This window comes from Thermobia domestica, chromosome 3 (genome assembly GCF_964235325.1).
Source record: "Thermobia domestica chromosome 3, izTheDome1.hap1.1, whole genome shotgun sequence".
Lineage (NCBI taxonomy): Eukaryota > Metazoa > Arthropoda > Insecta > Zygentoma > Lepismatidae > Thermobia > Thermobia domestica.
Window position 1 is genome coordinate 51543916 of NC_137456.1, and position 18265 is coordinate 51562180.

Below are 18265 nucleotides of genomic sequence, written 5' to 3' on the forward strand. Positions count from 1 at the left end.
TGCTTTTGTGAAATTATTTTATTCAGGAATTTTGTATATGAAGTGGTGAAGTAACACATCAACAACCTGGAGAAAGTGATAGAAAAATGAAAATAACCAAATATAATAAACACTGGGGGTCGAAATCTGCATCCTTTTTACGGGAGATACGATGCAAACTCTGCGAAGTCACTTATATAACGCATAATATATCATAAATAAATGTATCACTGTTAGGTCAACATATTACACAAAAGTTCCACAAATACATGCTAATATATTCAGTTAGGAACGGTGCAGTCGCCGCAAATGGAGATCCCCGAAGATATCTCCACATTCTGTACTTGTTAAGACTGTTTTCTGTTCAGGAATTAAACGCTGATGTCGAATTTGTTATATCGCTTACCATTAATGAATTATGGCCTATCTTATCGTTGCAGATTCCAGTGACTGAACAATGAAGCTGACGACGTATTGAAAAACGTATTAAGGTCGTTCAGATGTGTGAAAATCGCAGTTTGCGTGCGGTGGTTGCCGAGTTTAATGGACTACATTCTGAAGGGGAGCCCATGTTCTCAAATGGTGTGGCTAAATTCATCAACAAATTCCGGGAGACGGGTTCTGTGGACTACATACATTGTAGTGGTCGTCCGGAAACGTCTACAGGCAAGGTAATCACAGTCGCTGTCCTCAAATCCTTCAGCAAAGCCCGCAACGTAGCACACGGCACTTACCCCAGGGACGTCGAGTTACTCGAATTTCCAATTGGAGGATAATTTCCACTAATAAGTTGCACAGATACAAAATCCCGCTTCACTAGCATCTCAGAGAGAACGATCCAGACCGTCGAGTGCGGTTTGCAGAATGGGCAACAGCACAACTGGCAACCAATCCAGGTTTCCCTTTGAACGCGCTGTTCTCGAATCAGACGAATTTTTACGTCAACGGAGAAGAAAACAAGAAAACTCTCGGTTACTGAAGTGACAATTTAATGGATACACCAGGGATGGTTGGAGCTCAGAAGGTTATGGTATGGTGTGGTGTTTTTAGCACGAGAATCTTTGGCTCATTCTTCATCGCCTGCATTCTGAACGGGAACCAATACCTACGACTGCTGAACGAGGATATCCGGCCGTCAGTGTTGTGGGAGAACGGTTCATATCCAACATTCTTCCAGCAGGGTAGTACCCCTGCCAATTATGGACTAAGTGTACGGGCATAACTACATCAACAGTTCTCTAGAAGATAGATAGGGCGTAAAGTGGAGGTGGAGTGGCCATCACGCTATCCAGATCTCACGCCTCTCGACTTCTACGTGTGCAGCCACCTTATGTTCATGGTAAGCGCCGTCACATCCGGAATTTGCAACACCTCGTGCTGCCGATTGAGGGTGCATGTGCTTTTGTGCGTCCAGAGACAATGCTGACTGTGCATGAGGAGTGGGAGAGGCGTGTGGCACACACCATTGTTCCACACGGTGGCCATTTCGAGCATGTGTTGTGATGGTATGAAGAGGGATAAAACAGATCGTAATTCATCAACAATTAGTGATAAGGCAAAATGGACAGCAGCATTGCACTACTGATAAAAAATAATCTTAAAACATACATACTTTTCAATTCTTTAAAAAATAAAGTGATATTTAAAATAGCGGACTTCAACATGGCGGTTGTGATGGTCACGTGTGTTTTTTAGGTTTCCTCACCCCAACTCATCATTTATGGCCAATGTTGTCCTTTCGCCTTACCGACTTTCCTGTTACAGGACTGTCATTTTACTTTTTGCCGAAACTGTACATGCGAATTCTTCAGCTGTCCGTAGCTATTCATATTGTGCAGCGACGTCATTGAGTTTATGTCCCATGGGTATGTCATCGCATTTGCTGAATGTGGTTTTCTGTGTACTGTTTTGACCAAATACTGATGGCTTTCCTCGTACATGAGATATTTGACATGGTTCCGTGGATGTAGCGCCCGTAGACTTAGCGCCCAGTGTTTCTGGCTCACAGAAGGAACATTTTACCACTCTTTCCACAGGTCGTTAATTCCTGTTATTTTCTTACATTCATGTTCCGTGTACTTAGCGTCCACTAAGTAAAACTTTTATGAAGAGGGAGAGAGAGAGAGAGAGCGAGAGAGAGACAGAGAGACCAGCCAATAGCACTGATTATGACGCTTCAATGAATCATAACCTCCGGGGAAAAGGGTGAAACGCAGAAACGTAGTGATATATATATATATATATATATATATATATATATATATATATATATATATATATATATATATATATATATATATATATATGTGTGTGTGTGTGTGTGTGTGTGTGTGTGTGTGTGCATGTGTGTGTATGTATGCATGTATATAACTGTACTCCGTGGTATGCAATGCTCTACAATATTTAAATGTACTATAAACTAAGATTACATATGTAGCTTTTAATGTGAAAACTATGTAAAAAAGACGTAATCTAGAATAATGCAATGAGGATAAGGCATACAAATAACGGTGAACATATCCTCACGACTGAAAACTGGGACAAAATGTAAACTGGCGAAACACCAGGATAAGAGTATTCATGGAGGCCACGGTAGTTCAGTGGTAGAAACACTCACATCTGGTTCATGGGGTCCCTAGTTTGATCCCATCTTGCGTCAAATGGGCTTTGTGGTAGTCAGACGCTGCATGCATGGATAAACTCGGGGTTCTCTCGTTTCTTCTCAGTTTCTTCATTACACCATTCCATTCATTCTCACAATCACCGTCTCCTCTATCCTACTCCTATCTCCTTAATCGTGGGATGCAAAAATCCAAAGATATCATTTCATTTCAAGAGCTTCGACACCGGGACTGCCCCGGTAAAAACCTGTCATATGGTAACTTTGACTATATAACAACATCGGGTTTGATACTAAAAAAGATAAAAAATCATATTATCATATGGTATTACACAGTTTCAGGAAAAAAAAAAAACATCTAACATGCTATCCGCATTAAGTCTGATATATATTTCACAGCTTTATGCGTAATATAAATCTATATAGTGAAGCAATTGATATCATACACTACAAGCACTGAAAAACAACGTAACGTTCTATAATAAAAAGAACGTTGCATTACGAACCAATAAGTTAATCGCTCTACGAACCTTATTGTACACATTATACCTTAAAGTTACAGCCTTATGCAGTAACCAATTCCAATCAGATATTGAACGAGTATGGTGTTTCTTTGAGAATAATCCATCACTAAGTTGAACAAGCGCCTTTGAAGGCTAGTCGTCTTCCATTGTACCCTCTTCTTCGGTAATTCATCTCGCTGCTCTTGTTCGATGCAGTTGAAACCATGGCCTCATCCTTTTGTAATGTCCATCCACAAGGAAGGATGGACAGGTTCAACCTTTCGGAATTTCAAATTCGAAGCTTCTATCAATTTACTCGTTCGTGTCTCTTTCTGTAATTTTGCTGTTTGAACGGGTATGTTGCGAGGAAAGAAAAGAGGCTAGCAAAGAAATTGAATCGTACGATCACCGTAATATGAAAGTCGCATACTCCAGATACTATCTGATGCGTAATATTGATCAAAATAAATTAAGAATTCTTCAGTTTCTTCTGGTACGATTTGCTGTAAGTAATCCATAACTTCTGACCCTTGTCAGAGAGAAGGAAAACAAATCCGTCCACGATTCCATAGAAATCGGACTTTCTCATTCTCCCTGTAAAAATTCGCCAATCCCAAGTGCTGCAGTATGTACTTCGTGTTCGTGTGACTTGTCTGGAACGCTTTGGCTTACGACTTCACTCACTAGCCACGTCTGGTTGTGAGTTTAATTTACATATTTCTATATATGTTTGTTTTATCCCACCTCGCTGGTCTAGTGGCAAGAACGCAAGCCTTTGGAGTATGAGGTTCAAGATTCGATTCCTGGTGGGAGAGCATTGAAAGACCAAAGTGGTTCGGATTCCACTATAATCAGTAAATTCAAGTCTTCTTTAGCCTACCAGGCAAAACCATGGGACATAAAACTAAATACAAACCTATTTATTTATTTATTATTTATATTTATTAATTATTATTATTGTTATTTATTTATTTATTTTTTCAAGAGGAAGGTTTTATTATGAAGTAAAACACTATTCAGAAGTATAATATTGAAATTTGCAAGAAGAAAACTTATTTCTGCGTAACAAAAGTTAAAACTTAATTAGTCACAGGTAATTGTTTTACAATTCTCCATGTCCTTTTAGGTACTTTTCACTACACTAATTAGCATTTTGATAAGTCGTGATGAAATGTGAAAATAGTTTCGTTGCAATTCTCCATGTCCAGTAGGCATTTTTGACGTACTGTTATTAACGCTTTTGATATTTCAAGATCAAAGGTTTGAAGGGGTCTGTGCCCTACACAGCCATTTTTCCCAGGAAAATACGAAACACATATTCCATCATTTAACGTTTATAATATCTGTGCACAATTTCATTCACTCCGGCTAACTTCTTCTTGTCTTTCGGACCTCAAATTTCTCCAAATTTTGGGTGGAGGCTTTTACCCCTTAAAACAGTTTTCCCCAGAAAAGAAAAAACACGTATTCGTTTATTTCATGTGTAATATCTACCTGCCAAATTTTATCAAAATCGGAGTGTTACACTTCGAAAATGTTACATGTCAGTACATTCATGTAGCTTGCATTTGCGGTAGAAAGTTCTTGTTTTGTGCTCCCTCTTTGCTGGAGAGAATTTCTTAGACTGTTCCTCTTCAGTATGCAGGGAAGCTTCCATTCTCCGTGATTTTTTCTCAACGTTGGCGAACTGCTAACCAGACGAAATGAAGAATTTACGGCATTTCAAACTTTTTTAATGTCTGTTTCTCGTTTGAAATTACGCTTTGATGACACAATACCATAAGTGTTGAGTCCACTTACATCAGTTATGTAAAATACTGTCATAGGCCATTTTGTTCATTGTTTTGTAATCTAACAGCGAGCCATATGATTGTTAGTGTGAACGTGTGATTTTTTTGTGTTGTAATATATGATAACTTTGAGTTTTCCTCCGCTCTAGAAGTGACCACTTCAGGATAGTTGTGCATTGTGTTTTGCAATGGGTGATCTTACTGGGTATATATTGTCAAAAGAGACAGCGCACCCCCAAAAATGAGAAATTGTTCGTCTACAGTCATATTAAATGTAAGAATAAAATTATATTGCAGAGTGTGTGAAGAATCTGCAACTTCACAAATTAGGAACAGTTCAACATCAGGTATTCTAATGGCGCCGATGTTGTCATCAAAACATAAGGCAGCCCATGTAGCATCGCTTTCCTCCGGAGTTTTGCTTTTTGCATTAGCACGTGCTTTTGCATTAGCTATAGGTGCTACGCTTCAAACTTCTAACCAATCCTCTGGATAAGAAAACTACTCAACGTCTCATTTCAATATCGGTACCTGAACAAGAAACTTCAGTTGCATTTGTATATAAGTCTGCTAATATCTTATCGTCTGTCGGGAGTCAATTTCTTCATTGTTTATTGATTTACCAAAAATATTCCTCCTCTACCATCAATAGTGACGTGTATTGTTAGTGATCTGTTTGTCTACCACGTGCAATGATCAAAACACACTAACAATAAACAAAATTTACATACAATCAGTGGCAAAGCCAGGATTTCTATTCGGGGGGGGGGTCAGTGTCCTACTCCGGAAAACTTCTTTGTTAATGTGGAGACTGAAAGCACAAATTTAGATTTTATTCTAGCAACTTTTTAAAATTTTGGTTCTTGGGAGTTCATATCCCGGGAAACTCTCCCTGGATACGCAACTGCATACAATGGAAAAATTAATACAGTTTGGTAGACAAAAGCAACTATTATGCTTTTGACAATGGACTTATATAAGTGAATAAATAAAGAAAAGCTGCTACTAAAATAAGCAAAATTGCAAATAATTAAATTAATCAAACTAAATAATAACACATAAAGTTGCAATATGTTATATCTGACTTCATTGGGACAGCTGGAAGATTATCAGAACGTTCACTCCGCTACGAGCCACAATCTCAATCTATTCTGAATCTATCCCCCTATTTCTTCCTTAAGGCTCGAGTTTAATGGCCCCACTCGGTACCCAATGCTATAAATTTTAAACACTATCACTTAACTCACGGAAATGAAAAAAATACTTAAATAACATAATACAAGAACAGAACCAGGGAAATGTCATAGAATCTCAATACTTACTAAGCCTTAGAAATTATTAAAGAAAGTATGCGTACGAGTGCAATGGACCCACCTGGTAGTCCTAGGCAGTAGCGGCGGTTGGACGTTAAAAGTGAGGAGGCAAGACATGGTCTGAATACAGTATTTGTATGTAAATGTTACTTTTCCTGGTTGCTTGTAACACTTTGTTAGGCTAAAGGTGGTATAACTATTAGGAGGCTGTTATATAGACCAAAGGCTGTATAACTGTATAACTATCTTTTTCAGTTAAAAAGCCGTATATCTTGTTTCATATTTTGTTACGTAAATTGACAAGAGCAACACAAGATACTAACTCTTTGTACTCTTATACAACGAAGGTGTAAGGAGAGATCTGATTCCTTGCTCATGAAATCAAAAAGTCATAAATTCATGCATCTTAAAATTCTGTCTGGAAAATTGTCTGATCAGATTAGGGACCTATTTAATAACAAATTTGAAAAACAAATAAATAGAAAGGATAATATTAATCAAATAATCATAGTAATGGATAATAAGGCTTGTTCTGCAAAAGTTATATTGAAACTCGAAATTAATGAACAACTTATATTTTTAATTCCACGCATGTTATTATATGTGTTATTACTCTTAGAAAGACAATGAATACTACAAGCATATTCTACGACATTCAAAGAAATAATTTTGCAGCTTCCCGAAACATGTTCGTTGCCATTAGATACAGTTTTCATTTTCTTGGAATATATCCAAACTCAACAGCTTAATTTTTGGGCCATTTTTAGTGGCATTTTTCAAACGCAATTTCTGTAGCTTTCTTAACTTCACGGAAAGATAACCAATACGTACTCATGGAACGGCAAATATTGTATGGCACCATTTGTATTCTATGAACCAATAATACATACAAAACTTTATATTTCCAAATGAAACTATATACATTAATGTGTCATTTCAAAAAGTGGACGGGCAACTGGCCCCCTTTTCCCCCTTCCCTAATCGCCGCCTGTGGTCCTAGGGTTAAAAGTGTATCCTTGTATGGATATTTAGATAGAGGAAATACTAGTTCTTGCCGAATTTATTTAACTACTTACGATATGTTCCATTATTTTTAAACTAGGGTTTAAAATGTGATTGATTGCGTTTAGGGCGGCTTATAACACTTGACACATGTTCATTAGAACGTTTTATTTTCATTTAATATAAAGAATTACCCAGCAAATTTTGGCATTTGAATTTTTTGACAGCCTGTATTTCTGATAGGAAATGAAGTTATGCAATGTGCATAAATAATTGCTGTTTTCCATGCAGTAGTATTTGCATTAAGGTGCGTGTAATTATTGCTATTTAAAACTATATAAATTTTAAAATAACGCTGGCACATGAATTCACATCCATATATGAAAATCTCATAGGTGATATGGTAATGCTCTTAAGTCGTAATTAAATTGTACGTAATTACAGATGTACATGAAAAGTCAGAGTGTTAGAGCTGACGGTGATGAACAGAAGAGGAAGAAAAGAACACATTTCTTTCAACTTTCCTAAGGGGTTTTAAAAGTGACATGACGATTGTGCAGGAAGTATAGCAGAATCTTTCAAGTGAAAAATGTTTGTTCTTTAGTCGTCAAAAGAGAGGGGATGGGATAGATGATTTGAGTACGAAACTACATTTATACATATAAACTAGTTCTCTCTTTGGTCAACCCTAGCACACTGATAAGCATCAAATATTTTCTGGGTGCTAAGTATACGATATTATATGTGGGCGCTAAATCTACGGGCGCTAATTTTGGTGGTTTTCAACCACGCTCACGTACAATGGGTGCGGATTTTCAACCCATAGTCACTTACTTAGTTTCATTTCTACTACCTTTTCTCATACTTTGTCAGTTCAATATTTTACCACTGTATATATATATATATATATATATATATATATATATATATATATATATATATATATATATATATATATATATATATATATATATATATTGCAAGCTGACTGGCGTATTTTAATACTTTTTCTTTGATTACTATATTTATAATAATCATACTACCTCATTAAAATATTGAATATTATTAATCATATAACCACTCTACCATTAGCAGCCTTAGTTTCCAATGTTTCTGGTTTCGAACATATCTTAATACTGTAAAGAGGCAGGTATTCTTCTTTTGCTTTGACAACATTGTTTTTTGCCCAGACGAAGAAGGAATTTTGCTGTTTGTGCAGTCCCACTGAAAATATAACATTAAATTAATTAGCTAATGAAACAAGCACTTCTATCATATATTGACAATGAACTTGCATTTTTTTCTACTTACGAGTATATCAGTAGTGTATTCAAAAGCAAAAGTCGAATAAGATATTGACGAACAGCACAATTTAAAAACGTATTGCAAATGCTTGTGAATAACGACAAGGATAAAACTTTCAAGATATACTTCCGAGATACGTTCGGCATATTTTCACCGGATTGTTTTATACAAGTTTTTTGATGGTACTATAGGGACTATCCGTTTAAAATGATGTGAACAATCTTTATGGATAGATGGCTGAAATTCAGCTCAAATGTAGAAAGGACTATGCAGATTCTATATTAGAAAACGAAATTGTATTAAATGGATGGAACATAGTCAACAAACGCACAGGACATTAACATTGATGCCAATGGAAAATCAATGAAAAGCTAATAATTCCTCCATTTATTTCAAAAAGCAAAGAAAGAAGATGGCGGAAATCCAGCTCAAATGTAGAAAAGACTTTGTAAATTCTATATTCTAAAAGCAAATTGTACTAAAATTAATGAAACATATTCAAAAAGCGCACACAACATTAATATTAATTTCAATAGAAAATCAATTAACAAAAATAAATTCATCCACATATCTCAACAACTATAATAATGAGATTGCTAATTGAGAGCTTATTGCAAAGACATAATGAGGAGCTTAAAAGTGCGGCGTATAGAATACAAATAGATATGGATGGAACATTGTCAAAAATCAAGTTTGAGTAAAATAAGTCATAATGATTAAGTATGTGCACGTTTTTCGAATTATCCAAAGCGCCCCACCCGGAGGTTACGCGCTTGCAACATCTCACATCGGGATTTGGGATATCCAGACTCGATTTAGGAAGCAACTTGACTTGTGATCTGATTGCGTGGCACAATCTGGTTCTTATTGTAAACTAGATAGCCCCTTTATGAGTTACGGGTTTTTACACTGGTACTCCTTCAGACGAACTTGCCAATTTTTGCATTATATATATATATATATATATATATATATATATATATATATATATATATATATATATATATATATATATATATGACAAGTTAAAAGTACTTTGTGATGCTTTATTATCACAAATATTTCCATTTTATTCTGCTATAAGGAAGCTCAAGCATAGGAACTAGGGTCTAAACCTGAATGTAACTCACCGAGGTATGGTATAGAATATGCTAATGATGTAAATCTAATAGAGGACGACATAACGCCAATACAAAGTTAGGCAGTTAAAGCTATTAAACACCTGCAGTCACAGTGGTTTAGAAGTAAACGTAGAAACACGCACACACACACACACATATATGTATATATATATATATATGTGTGTGTGTGTGTGTGTGTAACTCTTTTTGACAATATTACTGAAGTCACGGAAACATCCAAGTTTCAAATCATATCTTTAAGAAAATATATACTTTCAAGTATGTAAGATTAACCGACCAAAGCAATATCCACAAAGAAATCAAACAGACGGACTATGCAATCTATGACCGGTTCAATGCCGCATTCGCAAAGGATCTCCACGAACTTCTGTACTTAATCAACTGGATCGTCTTCCTAATAGTATTTTTTTTTCCGAGCGGGTGTTCAGTTTAAGGTTTTAAATTTTTCATACTTTCTTTGACTCTTGTAACATGACCTGCTCATGTAAGCGTCCTTAACTTAGTAACTCTAAGAATGTTATGTAAATGCTATAAATTAGGATGTTCTTATTATGAAGTTTTACTCAGTTTTAATTCAGGTCTCCTTTGGATTAGAAAATTCGCCTTAGATACTTTTAAATACTTTTAGTCTACGTTCTTTCTTCAAATTAAGCTACAATATTTCGTAAACAAATTTCAAATTCTTCCACAGGACTCATGAAGACAAAAGATTTTGTACTGAATAATGAAATAAATTATCTGGTTTCCATTGACATTTAGTTTGTACGTGGATTTGATTTTGATCCTGCATGTTGATCCTAGGTATTTGAAAATATTTCCTTTGTCAAAAGTATTACTTGCTATTTAAAAGTAACCATAATTTATTCTTTAAAAAGCTGCAATGGCTGAAGATGCAGCAACGGCGAAAATTGCACTCGTTGGTACTGCTGTATAAAACACTTACTTTTACAGAAACTTCTTATCTTCTAAAACATCTTAATTTTTTAAGCGATTTCCATAAGAGGGACACAAGATCACGTTTTAATAGCCAACTTGCAATTCCTATTCATAGATCAACTTATTCCTCCAAATCATATATAATTTCAACGTGTCGTGATTGGAATACTTTGCCAACCTCGGTACGTGAGTCAAAATCTTTAGCATCTTTTAAAAGAGCAGTTTATAATTTATCGTTATCGAAGCAGGGTTGAATGGACACAGATACAGAAGAGCCAATAGAGAAGCTTGTCATAAAGATATGAAACTCAACACTTATTACATATTATAACATGTATGTACTTTCGTGTAGCACTATATTATATTTGTGTGTGTTATGTGTGTGTGTGTGTTCAAGTGACAGTCTGTTTCTTGTGTTTTTTTTTTACTTTCTAACTGTTTTTTTCTTTTGCTATTGTTAGCTATATTCTTTGATTTTTCAATTTTGTGTCAGGTTTAGGTGGTAGATAATTCTATATATAGCCTTAACCTTGACATGTAAAATAAGTCAAAATAAATAAATAAATAAATAATTTACAGTGTTACAGCAACAGTAATATCTTATTCTTAGTTTCCTCTGCATTTTGTTTTATACTTTTGTCCCTCCAGACGTTTAATAAATCCTCTCCAGTTATTTCTGTTGTTCTCTCATCCCTTACGAGATTTACTTCATCAATATAAGCTATAACCTGGTGCGCACAATTCAGCTTTAGGATCTAAATGTTACTTATTTCCTTGTAACGTATTATAGAAAATGGTTGAAGAATAACAATGAAACCTGAATAAAAGTAAGTAATATGTTTCAGTATTCAGTTCAAACTTTCTTCTTTAAGTAAATGTAGTACTATAAGAAGGCAGATATAATACCATAATCATAAAAACAATTCCAGCCTCTAACAAAGAAACCAGCCTCTAATAAAGATTTCATAACCGTAATACGCAAAATGGAAGTCATGGATCTAAATAAGATAGCCCATACTCAGGTTATCGCGGATCATTGAGAAGATTGCAACGAAATCCATATATTCGTTAATGCAACGACCAGACGAGGTCGTAGTATCGACACGAACCATATTGCCAAGGGAAAAATTCTGGACCCGACTATATTTTTCAGTTAAGTGAGTAAGAGTTAGCACAATTATACCAAAATTACCTGAAACACATTGGTAAGTAATGAAACCAATTTTACCTTCATGAAGAAGATCTCAAGTAAAATCCAATATTAAAGTTCTACAATGTATGATTAGAAAAAAAAATCTTGTACTTTTCTAACATGCTTATATGGTTCTCTTGATTGTAGAAAAGTGAACAATCAGATGAAAGTACTGCGGCGATAATGAAATATTAGGAATAATGTATAGTTTAATTTTATCTGTAATTCTCTGCTTCGGTAAAATACATCCAAAATATTTTGTACATATAATAGTTTTATGACCAGTGATATCTACTTATTTTCCTTGCTTTCAGCCAATATGTACCTATCAATTTTATCCTTGTTTGTTATATATTCTCTATAAGTTTATGGAAGTGAATATTCGTAAATATATGTAGTTTTATAATAATTATTTTAAGATTTTGGGGTAATATTACAAACTAAAATGACATGTTATAATTTGAAACGAGTTGAACACAATAAGCATGTAGTCTATATAGAAATATATATTTACTCACCAATATACATGTCTAAATTGCATAGTTGAGTGTCAATTGGAAACAACGTAAAGTCAAAGTCACATTTCATGATGAGTATGGCTCTATAAATAGAAAGAGTAAAAAAATTATAAGCTCTTAGTAAATACCTTTACAAACTCAAACAAAACATCCTTGACCAAGAGAATGTAATACTGTAAAGTTATAATCATTGTAATTTCTTTAAATCATGTTGATATATTCCATGAGAGAAGTATGAAGTTATATCCGTTAATCAATATATAACGAAAACACGCTTTCTTACAGTTTTAATTCAAGTACTATGTTTTCCTGGAAATTGCTATATGGTCTTTTGTTTCAAAATGTTTAATAAACATCACACAAAAATACTTACCTATAAATGAACATTTCAGTTGCTAAAATTACTTTATCTAAATATAGATATTTCGCTTACTAGACAGATATTTATGCATATTGTGTCCGACATCATTAGTGTCATTTTTCGTTTGTAGATCTTATTTTTGTATTTTGTCTAAATCTCACCCAATTTACACTAGTATTAGAACGAATAACCACACAAACAAAAAGGAAAAAAAAGCAAAAACGATTGGGAAACTATTAAAGAAATGACTAGGATATGGGTTTTAGTGTATTCTTACAATCGTCCGATCCTGCAATCACCTAATGAAACTGAGATTCAGCACCTATTTAAAGTATCGAAAAAATCGACTACAGCGTTTGAATTTGTGACATCACAGTTAGACATCAGGACGGTTACTACTCTCATATGAGAGTACAATTAATCAGCAATATAATCTTTCTGCTGTCAGAAGTAAAGTGCATGATGTTACTGGTTCGTTCCTCGGTTAAGTAGGTTTGTTGTGAATACTATCTTATCCGCGGAATTTCTTGGTGTACCCCCGTTTTCTCCCACATTTTCAATTGACCAATTCCTCTATCGTCATTCACTTGTTTTATAATTCATTTCTTTAAGCCTAAAGTTATAAACATAGAACTTTAAACTGGAATATTTCATTTCATTACTTTAATAATGTACAAACACAATAAAGAAACGTGACATGCCATTTTGAATGCACGGCGTGAGCAGAATGTGTAATATTTATGTTTCAAATGTCAATAATACAAGTATGTAATATGCAAATCTTTAATATGTACACAACAGTAACATATTTCTAAAATGAGAAAAGATATTAGAAAATGGGCTCATAAAATTGCGAATTTCGTTGTTAAGTAACATGTCAACAATTCTATATGCGTTTTTCTTTTATCTAGAATTACCCTCGATTATAATATATGAGAAGATGTTAATGTCATTCACTGTTTTTATACCTTGCTTTCCTGATTTAGTAATAAAAACAGTGATAAAAACTACATAAAATATTTGCAATAATTTTCAAAGTAGCACGAGCTGCTAAATATACTGTGATAGTCTCTATAAGTTTAGATGCAACGCAGTGTATATATAAATTGAATTGTTTAGCTCTCTAATGTTGCAGTCGGGAAGGAATACGATTTCGTCGATAATCATTATGAACGTCGATAATCGTTATTTCAGATTCCCCCTATCTTTGTCCCTTGATCATATTTTATTTTAGTATCAAACTGCTAAAAGTACGTTTTATGCAGACAGTAAAGAATTTCTGTGAAATAGTTACAGTGAAGTCATATGATGAATACACATTAAAAGCTTGTCAGAAAATTCAAATGAGTAAATATTACAACGGTGTTGATAGAAGCTAAGACAAGAAAACGCATATTCTTCTAATTCTTTATATAGGAAATTGAACATCAAGTAACATTTTTTCGTTACTTGTTTGGAGAATATTGCTATTTTTACCAACATGACTTCCACCTCGAACAGTCACAACTCTTTTCCTGCATGTGCTATAGTCTTTGCTTATTACAACGAAAAGCTATGCCAGATAATCTCCACGAAATATATACTAATTATTAATGGATATTTATTTCATTAGTACATGAAGCAGTAAGTGTCCATTCTTATTCCTATTTTCCATTTTGTGGTGTTTCTAAGGATGAGGAATATAGATGAAGAATATATGCTTGACCTTTTTGTGAATTTTAGCTATCAATCTAGATTTAAATAAGCATTGTTTTTTTTTTTTTTTTTTTTTACTTAATTTCAACTTTTAATCTAGATATATATAATATTATTCTGTTTTACTCCTTTCATTGTCCATGTTTACTTAACCTAGACATATAATATCATTCTTTTTCACTCTTCTCATTGCCCATGACTACTTAACGTTCCTCGTATATATTACATTTCTTTGTAACCAATTGCTCTTGTCATCTTAGGTTAAAATCTATGGATTTGTTTCGAAGCAGCTTTTCATCATTACTTTTGCTGTGCCAGACTGTTCGTTTCTTAGTAAATTCCCGTTTCTATATATGGCCCGTATGTTTCAATCTCGGTATTCCCACATATATTTTTCCTTCTGCAATTCCCTTCATAGCTACTAATGAGATGCCTCAATGTGTCATAATGTGTCCATTCATCCTTTCTCGTCTTTTCGAAATATTCTTCTATACTGTCTCATTCGATACCTTGCTCAATCATCCAATCTTCATCATTCTTCTATAGTACTTTATTTCAAAGACTGCAATTCTCTGCTTGTGTCTTCTTCTAGTATCCGTGTCTCACACCCCTACAATGTTACACTTCACACATATGCTTTCAAAATCTTTTCCTTCAGTTCTATGCCGATCTTTCCAGTTAGTAGCTTCTATTTCTCTTAAAACGCCTTCTTCGACTGAGCTATTCTGGATCTTACATGCTGTTTGCATCTGCTATCGATAGTTCCTTTACTCCCTAAGTAACATATTTACTCCACTTCTTCCACCACATAATCCTTATTTTCCATGTCGTTTGTTTTCTAGCGCATGTCGTAACTTTTATTTTGCACTTATTCATCTTCATGCTTAATTTACTGCTAAATGCATGTTGCGCATGGAGATGATTCCTTTTGCAGTATGGGATTATGCGTTTATTGCTGTAACCATTTAAGTCAATTTAATCAAAATACAAAAATTACCGTTCCCATACTGCATGTCCTTGGTAAAGAATTTTTCGTTGTCTTTCACCGATTTGGAATGTACTTTTTGTTAAAGTACACTCTATAAGTTTTTGCCGTTGCCCAACTGCTTTAACATCATATTATTTTGAATAACCTACAAAGTTTGTGTCACTTTCCGAACTAAACATTCCTTCCCCCGTTATTCGTTATCAAGTGGACTTTGCCCGAGTTTGTGGTTTTTAAGTATAGTGCCTATGAAATAGTTATGGTAATTAAATATAAAAGCAAATAAATAGATAAGCAATCAGTAATTAACAACCACTTGTCTTCTTTTTGTTTATTGAATATCACTAGTTCAATACTATATAGATGTACTGTGTTATGGTATTTGACACCTCCAAAGAAGAATTTCTGGATGCGAGCTTTATTACGATAAACTCATTTTCAACACTGTCAAAAGTAACTTGCTATTCTTACAAAATAACATGCTTTTGGTTAATTTAGTCTTTCTTGAGACACCCAATTTTACGTTGTATTTGCTATCTAATCAGTATCTATTCAGCTTATATGTTAATATAGTATATATTTTACTTGCTAATAACGCATTTTCTATTTATATAATATTTCTAGGAGTAAAGAACTTAAGTTTCCTTGTGTGTTTCTTTATGAACAATTTATTGAACTATTCAATATGCTATAAAAATGCATGTTTTATTTTATTGATATGAAATCAGACCAGAGGTTTCTTTCCTGGAATTACCTTACCTGACCACATACGTTAGTTTCTGCCCATATGACAATAGTACTATTCTGGTATCTGTAAGCCCTCTTTCGGTATCCAATCTGTTCATTTTACGAATATTGATCTCAGGTAACCAAAGATTGTCCCTATCACCAGGATGAATGACCTCACTAAATGCAGGATCCGTAACAGATGACATGTTAATTCGCCGATCTATCCATGAAAACAGCATATCTAGATCTGCATGCACTGTCTGCAAAATAAGATAAAAATTAATTATGCTTAGTCCAATGTTGATTAAGGCTTTAATTATAATAAATTTATATTTACGATTCATGGAATGTGTCTACTAACAAGTCAATGTCAAAAAATAATATTGCATATACTATTATATCTACAGTTTTGGTTTGTCTGAACTAATACCTTCAGATAAAGTTATCACGCAGCATTTTTCCTCACAAATTCTACAATACTAGTGCTTACTAGTTGCAATGTCAATTTTTCACATGGCTGAATAGTTTTCTCGAATGTATTTCGACATGTTTTGGCCACTAGAATACGGGTTTCTATGGAAGTCGATTAACAGTGATCCAGGTGTCCTCTGATCCAATGTAATTTGACTCATATAAACGGATTACTATTTTCTTTTGTTTCTATATCTCATTATGAAGTAGACACGATCTAAAACTCGATATATTTTCTATAAAAAAATCTTTACTGTCGTTCAACATATTTAGCTAATTACCCAAGATTACAAATAATAACTACATCACTCGTAATAGCTTGTATTTAGACATAAATAAAATTCTTGAATATCTTCACTGTATCGAGAAAGATAATGTTATTTTACATATTTTAAAATACTTTCCGCTTGAAATTGCCTCCACAGGCACACAACCATTATCACTTTCTTAGTAAATACTTCTGTGATTTAATATTTACAGGAGAGTAGTAAATGTGGACGTTTTAACATGTCGTTAAAATTCTTTAAGTTCAGTTTAATTATCATTTGAAAGAAGAAACAAAATTGGTTGCTATGCAAGTAACGAAATTTGACCCATTGTTGTTAAATGTAAGGGAACGCGGTGGCTCAGTGGAGTCCTCGCTGTTTCTGTGTCCGTTTCCCTGTCGTGTCTAGTAGTCCTGAAAAGTGGTTAAAGTAGAAAATAAGTCAGGAAGATTTTTAAAAAGTGGTAGAGTGTTCACCTCCTGTGCTTGGGGTCCGTGTTTCGATCCCACCTTGCGCCATGTGGACTTTGTGTTGGATAAACACCGTGCTCGTGGGTTTTCTCGGGGTTCTCCCGTTTCCTACCACTTTCTTCATTCCACTATTTCATTCATTTCTCATTATCACCGTCTCCTTTAGCCTAACCGGCATAGCCGAGGGACGTAAAACTTTAAGATTTCATCTCATTTTTTCTCATTTCGTTAAATGTTTTTAAACAAATAACTTAGCAGTAGAATGAAGTCACTAGGGGTGTTTACTCCCACTGTCGGAATATCTAATGTAATGAAAACCTAAGCTAGTAATTGGACTAATGTACAAAAACTATGAAAGTCGGTGAAACAATCTAATTGTTGGTCGAGAAACATTCTTACATTCATTTTTCATTATATAGATAATGCAATACACGTTTAGAAATGAGACATTTATTATGAAATCCCGTACGTGAGAAATGACATTCCAAACGGACGGACAAAACTTTCTACCTTTTCCTTATGCTGAGCATTTTAGGATATACCTTTAATTTGGAATTTAACCAGAAACCACTTACAACATTCAATTTTTATTGCCTTCCGGAACAGCAATTACAGTGTTATTATCTTTGTCTAACCGCTTTTCAGATTATTTTTATTTCAATATGTTAATAAGTATATTTTATGGTGTGCAATGGAGGAAGAAAATAAATTCAGAACTTGATCGTCTAAGTGATTGCAATACGAGTAACTTGGGTATTTGGACAAGGGTCCCTCATTCTGCGGCAACTGGTAGGCGGTAAGCCTATGCCAACTTATTTACCACAAGCGGCTTAACCCTTTCGGCCCTAATGGTAACGTTTGTGTACATCACATTTAACTAAATCTGGTACTTTTTAAGTAAGGTTGCAATACTGATTTGCTTTCTCAATAATTTCGTGAAACCCTGACGAGCTTTTCTGTGTTAGAACTGAGTGCGGTGCGAGCAGAT